This window comes from Mustelus asterias, unplaced genomic scaffold (assembly GCF_964213995.1).
Source record: "Mustelus asterias unplaced genomic scaffold, sMusAst1.hap1.1 HAP1_SCAFFOLD_328, whole genome shotgun sequence".
NCBI classification, from domain to species: Eukaryota; Metazoa; Chordata; class Chondrichthyes; order Carcharhiniformes; family Triakidae; genus Mustelus; species Mustelus asterias.
The window spans coordinates 468,838-474,959 of record NW_027590290.1 but is presented as its reverse complement, the minus strand read 5'-3'; positions in this window follow the sequence as shown (position 1 = coordinate 474,959).

Here is a 6,122-nt window from a genome sequence, read left to right as displayed (position 1 = left end):
GGAGAACATTGCAGAGATAGGGAGGTAGGGATTGGTGGAGGATGCAGAGATAGAGGGGTTGTAGAGGCAGGACAAGGTTACAGAGATAGGGAGGGTTGTAGGGTCTGGAGGAGGTTACAGAGATAGGGTGGTTTGTCGGGGCTGGAGGAGGTTAAAGAGATAGGGAGTGTTATAGTGGCTGGAGGACGTTGCAGAGATAGGGAGGTAGGTACTGGTGGAGGTTGCAGAGATAGGGTGAGTTGTGGGGGCTGGAGGAGGTTACAGAGATAGGGAGGATTGTAGAGGCTGGGAGGATGTTAGGGATAGGGAGGGCTGTCAAGGCTGGAGGAGGTTACAGAGATAAGGAGGGTTGTCAGGGCTGGAGAATGTTAAAGAGATGGGGGGGGGGGGGTGTGGTTTGTTGGGGTTGGAGAAGGTTACAGAGATAGGGGGGTTGTCGGGGATGGGGGAGCTTACAGAGATAGGGGGGTTGTTGGGGATGGGGGAGCTTACAGAGATAGGGAGGGTTGTTGGAACTGGGCGAGGTTGCAGAGATGGAATCATAGAAGCCAACAGTGCAGAAGGAGGCCATTCAGCCCATCGAGTCAGCACTGCCCACAATCCCACGCAGGCCCGATCCCCATAACCTGATGCATTTGCCCCAGCTAGTCCCCCTGACACTAGGAGGGGGGAGGGACTGGAGGAGGTTCTGGAGATAGGGTGGGCTGTAGGGTCTGGAGCAGTTTACAGTGATCGGGAGGGTTGTAGGGTCTAGGGGAGGTTAGAGAGATAGGAAAGGTTGTAGTTATCTGGAGTAGATTAGAGACCATAGAATCCCCGCAGTGCAGAAGGGGGCCATTCAGCCCATCGAATCTGCCATGACAACAATCCCACCCATGTCCTATCCCCATAGCCCACAAATTTACCCTGTGAATCCCCCTGGCACTAAGGGACAATTTAGCATGACCAATCAACCTATCCCGCACATCTTTGGACTGTGGGAGGAAACCGGAGCACCCGGAGGAAACCCACGCAGACACGGGGAGAACGTGCAAACTCCACACCGACAGTGACCCAAGGCCGGAATTGAAACTGGATCCTGGTGCTGGGAGGCAGCAGTGCTAACCATGCCACTCACTAGAGAGGATTGGGAATATTTTAGAGACTTGAATGAGGTTCCAGAGATAGGGAGGTTGTAGGGGCTGGGGGAGGTTACCAAGATAGGGAGAGTTGTAGGTTCTTGGTGGAGCTTACAGAGATAGGGAGGGTTGTTGGAACTGGGCGAGGTTGCAGAGATAGAATCATAGAATCCTAGGAGGGTAGTAGGGATGGAGGAGGTTACAGAGATCGTGAGGGTTGTAGGGACTGGATGAGGTTACAGAGATCGTGAGGGTTGTAGGGACTGGATGAGGTTACAGAGATCGTGAGGGTTGTAGGGACTGGATGAGGTTACAGAGATAGGGAGGGTTGGAGGGGCTAGAGGAGGTTACAGAGGTAGGGAGGGTTGGAGGGGCTGGAGGAGGTTACAGAGATAGGGACGGGTGCAGGGGCTGGAGGAGGTTACAAAGATAGGGAGTGTTATAAGGGATGGAGGAGGTGAGAGATAGGGAGTGTTGTAGGCACTGGAGGAGGTTGCAGAGACAGGGAGGGGTGTGGGGACTGGAGGAGGTTAGAGATAGGGAGAGTTGTAGGGGCTGGAGTAGGTTACAGAGATAGGGAGCGTTATAGGGGCTGGAGGATGTTGCAGAGATAGGGTGGTAGGTACTTGTGGAGGTTCCAGAGATAGGGTGGGTTGTGGGAGCTGAGGGAGGTTACCGAGATAGGGAGAGTTGTAGGTTCTTGGTGGAGCTTACAGAGATAGGGGGGTTGTAGGTTCTTGGTGGAGCTTACAGAGATAGGGAGGGTTGTGGGAGCTGAGGGAGGTTACCGAGATAGGGAGAGTTGTAGGTTCTTGGTGGAGCTTACAGAGATAGGGGGGTTGTCGGGGATGGGGGAGCTTACAGAGATAGGGAGGGTTGTTGGAACTGGGCGAGGTTGCAGAGATGGAATCATAGAATCCAACAGTGCAGAAGGAGGCCATTCGGCCCATCGAGTCAGCACTGACCACAATCCCACCCAGGCCCTATCCCCATAACCCGATGCATTTACCCCAGCTAGTCCCCCTGACACTAGGAGGGGGGTAGGGACTGGAGGAGCTGGAGGAGGTTCTGGAGAAGGGTGGGCTGTAGGGTCTGGAGCAGTTTACAGTGATAGGGAGGGTTGTGGGGTCTAGGGGAGATTAGAGAGATAGGGAGAGTTGCAGGGTCTAGGGGAGGTTAGAGAGATAGGAAAGGTTGTAGTTGTCTGGAGTAGATTAGAGACCATAGAATCCCCGCAGTGCAGAAGGGGGCCATTCAGCCCATCGAATCTGCCATGACAACAATCCCACCCATGTCCTATCCCCATAACCCACAAATTTACCCTGTGAATCCCCCTGGCACTAAGGGACAATTTAGCATTACCAATCAACCTAACCCGCACATCTTTGGACTGTGGGAGGAAACCGGAGCACCCGGAGGAAACCCACGCAGACACGGGGAGAACGTGCAAACTCCACACCGACAGTGACCCAAGGCCGGAATTGAAACTGGATCCTGGTGCTGGGAGGCAGCAGTGCTAACCATGCCACTCACTAGAGAGGATTGGGAATATTTTAGAGACTTGAATGAGGTTCCAGAGATAGGGAGGTTGTAGGGGCTGGGGGAGGTTACCAAGATAGGGAGAGTTGTAGGTTCTTGGTGGAGCTTACAGAGATAGGGAGGGTTGTTGGAACTGGGCGAGGTTGCAGAGATAGAATCATAGAATCCTAGGAGGGTAGTAGGGATGGAGGAGGTTACAGAGATCGTGAGGGTTGTAGGGACTGGATGAGGTTACAGAGATCGTGAGGGTTGTAGGGACTGGATGAGGTTACAGAGATCGTGAGGGTTGTAGGGACTGGATGAGGTTACAGAGATAGGGAGGGTTGGAGGGGCTAGAGGAGGTTACAGAGGTAGGGAGGGTTGGAGGGGCTGGAGGAGGTTACAGAGATAGGGACGGGTGCAGGGGCTGGAGGAGGTTACAAAGATAGGGAGTGTTATAAGGGATGGAGGAGGTTAGAGATAGGGAGTGTTGTAGGCACTGGAGGAGATTGCAGAGACAGGGAGGGGTGTGGGGACTGGAGGAGGTTAGAGATAGGGAGAGTTGTAGGGGCTGGAGTAGGTTACAGAGATGGGGAGCGTTATAGGGGCTGGAGGATGTTGCAGAGATAGGGAGGTAGGTACTTGTGGAGGTTCCAGAGATAGGGTGGGTTGTGGGAGCTGAGGGAGGTTACCGAGATAGGGAGAGTTGTAGGTTCTTGGTGGAGCTTACAGAGATAGGGGGGTTGTAGGTTCTTGGTGGAGCTTACAGAGATAGGGAGGGTTGTGGGAGCTGAGGGAGGTTACCGAGATAGGGAGAGTTGTAGGTTCTTGGTGGAGCTTACAGAGATAGGGGGGTTGTCGGGGATGGGGGAGCTTACAGAGATAGGGAGGGTTGTTGGAACTGGGCGAGGTTGCAGAGATGGAATCATAGAATCCAACAGTGCAGAAGGAGGCCATTCGGCCCATCGAGTCAGCACTGACCACAATCCCACCCAGGCCCTATCCCCATAACCCGATGCATTTACCCCAGCTAGTCCCCCTGACACTAGGAGGGGGGTAGGGACTGGAGGAGCTGGAGGAGGTTCTGGAGAAGGGTGGGCTGTAGGGTCTGGAGCAGTTTACAGTGATAGGGAGGGTTGTGGGGTCTAGGGGAGATTAGAGAGATAGGGAGAGTTGCAGGGTCTAGGGGAGGTTAGAGAGATAGGAAAGGTTGTAGTTGTCTGGAGTAGATTAGAGACCATAGAATCCCCGCAGTGCAGAAGGGGGCCATTCAGCCCATCGAATCTGCCATGACAACAATCCCACCCATGTCCTATCCCCATAACCCACAAATTTACCCTGTGAATCCCCCTAGCACTAAGGGACAATTTAGCATTACCAATCAACCTAACCCGCATATCTTTGGACTGTGGGAAGAAACCGGAGCACCCGGAGGAAACCCATGCAGACACGGGGAGAATGTGCAAACTCCACACAGTGACCTGAGGCCGGAATTAAACCTGGATCCTGGTGCTTGGAGGCAGCAGTGCTCACCATTGGGTCATGCACAAGGGAGGATAGAGAATATTTTAGAGACTGGAGGAGGTTACAGTGATAGGGAGGTTTGTCGGGGCTGGAGGAGGTTACAGTGATAGGGAGGTTTGTCGGGGCTGGAGGAGGTTACAGTGATAGGGAGGTTTGTCGGGGCTGGAGGAGGTTCCAGAGAAAGGAGAGTTGTAGGGGCTGGAGGAGGTTACAGAGATAGGGAGGGTTGTCGGGGCTGAAGGAGGTTACAGAGATAGGGAGGGTTGTGGGGTTGGTGGAGGTTCCAGAGATAGGGAGGGTTGTGGGGGCTGGAGGGGGTTCCAGAGATAGGGAGTGTTGTAAGCACTGGAGAAGGTTACAGAGGTAGGGAGTGTTTTGGGGGCTGGAGAAGGTTACAGAGATAGTGAGGGTAGTAGGGGCTGGAGGAGTTTACAGTGGTAGGGTGGGTTGTCGGGGCTGGAGGAGGTTGTAGAGATAGGGAGGGATATTGGGTCTGGAGGAGGTTATAGAGGTAGGGAGGCTTGTTCAGTCTGGAGCAGGTTACAGTGATAGGGAGGGTTGTAGGGGTGGTGGAGGTTATAGAGATAGGGAGTGTTGTAGGGGCTGGAGGATGTTACAGAGATAGGGACGGTTGTAGGGACTGAAGGAGGTTACAGAGATAGGGAGTGTTGTAAGCCTTGGAGGAGGTTACAGAGGTAGGGAGTGTTTTGGGGGCTGGAGAAGGTGACAGAGATAGGGAGGGTTGTAGGGGCTGAAGGAGGTTACAGAGATAGGGAGGGTTGTGGGGGCTGGCGGAGGTTACAGAGATAGTGAAGGTTGCAGGGGCTGGAGGAGGTTACAGAGATAGGGATGGTTGTAGGGGCTGGAGGAGGTTGCAGAGATAGGGAGGGTTGTAAGGACTGGAGGAGGTCCAGAGATAGGGAGGGTTGTAGGGGCTGGAGGAGCTTATAGAGATAGGGTGGGTTCATAGAATCATAGAAACCCTACAGTGCAGAAGGAGGCCATTCGGCCCATCGAGTCTGCACCGACCACAATCCCACCCAGGCCCTATCCCCACATATTTACCCGCTAATCCCTCTAACCTACACACCTCAGGACTCTAAGGGGCAATTTTTAACCTGGCCAATCAACCTAACCCGCACATCTTTGGACTGTGGGAGGAAACCGGAGCACCCGGAGGAAACCCACGCAGACACGAGGAGAATATGCAAACTCCACACAGACAGTGACCCGAGCCGGGAATTGAACCTGGGACCCTGGAGCTGTGAAGCAGCAGTGCTAACCACTGTGCTACCGTGCTGCCCGGGGCTACAGAGATAGGGAGTGTTGTAGGGGCTGGAGGAGGTTACAGAATTAGTGAGGGTTGTAGGGGTGGTGTTGGTTATAGAGATAGGGAGGATTGTAGGGGCTGGAGGAGATTATAGAGATCGGGAGTCTTGTGGGGGCTCGAGAAGGTTACAGAGACAGGGAGGCATGTAGGGACTGGAGGAGGCGATAGGGAGGGTTGTAGGGGCTGGAGGAGATTATAGAGATAGGGAGTCTTGTAGGGGCTGGAGGAGGTTACAGAGACAGGGAGGGTTGTAGGGGCTGGAGGAGATTATAGAGATAGGGAGTGTTGTCAGGGCTGGAGGATACAGAAATAGGGAGGGTTGTCGGGGCTGGAGGAGGTTGCAGAGATAGGGAGGGTTGTCGGGGCTGGAGGAGGTTGCAGAGATAGGGAGGGTTGTACGGACTGGAGAGATTCCAGAAATAGGGAGGGTTGTAGGGGCTGGAGGAGGTCCAGAGCTAGGGAGGTAGGGGCTGGAGGAGATTATAGAGATAGGGAGTCTTGTAGGGACTGGAGGAGGCTATAGAGATAGGGAGGGTTGTGGGGGCTGGAGGGGGCTACAGAGATAGGGAGGGTTGTGGGGGCTGGAGGGGGCTACAGAGATAGGGAGGGTTGTCGAGCCTGGAGGAGGTTAC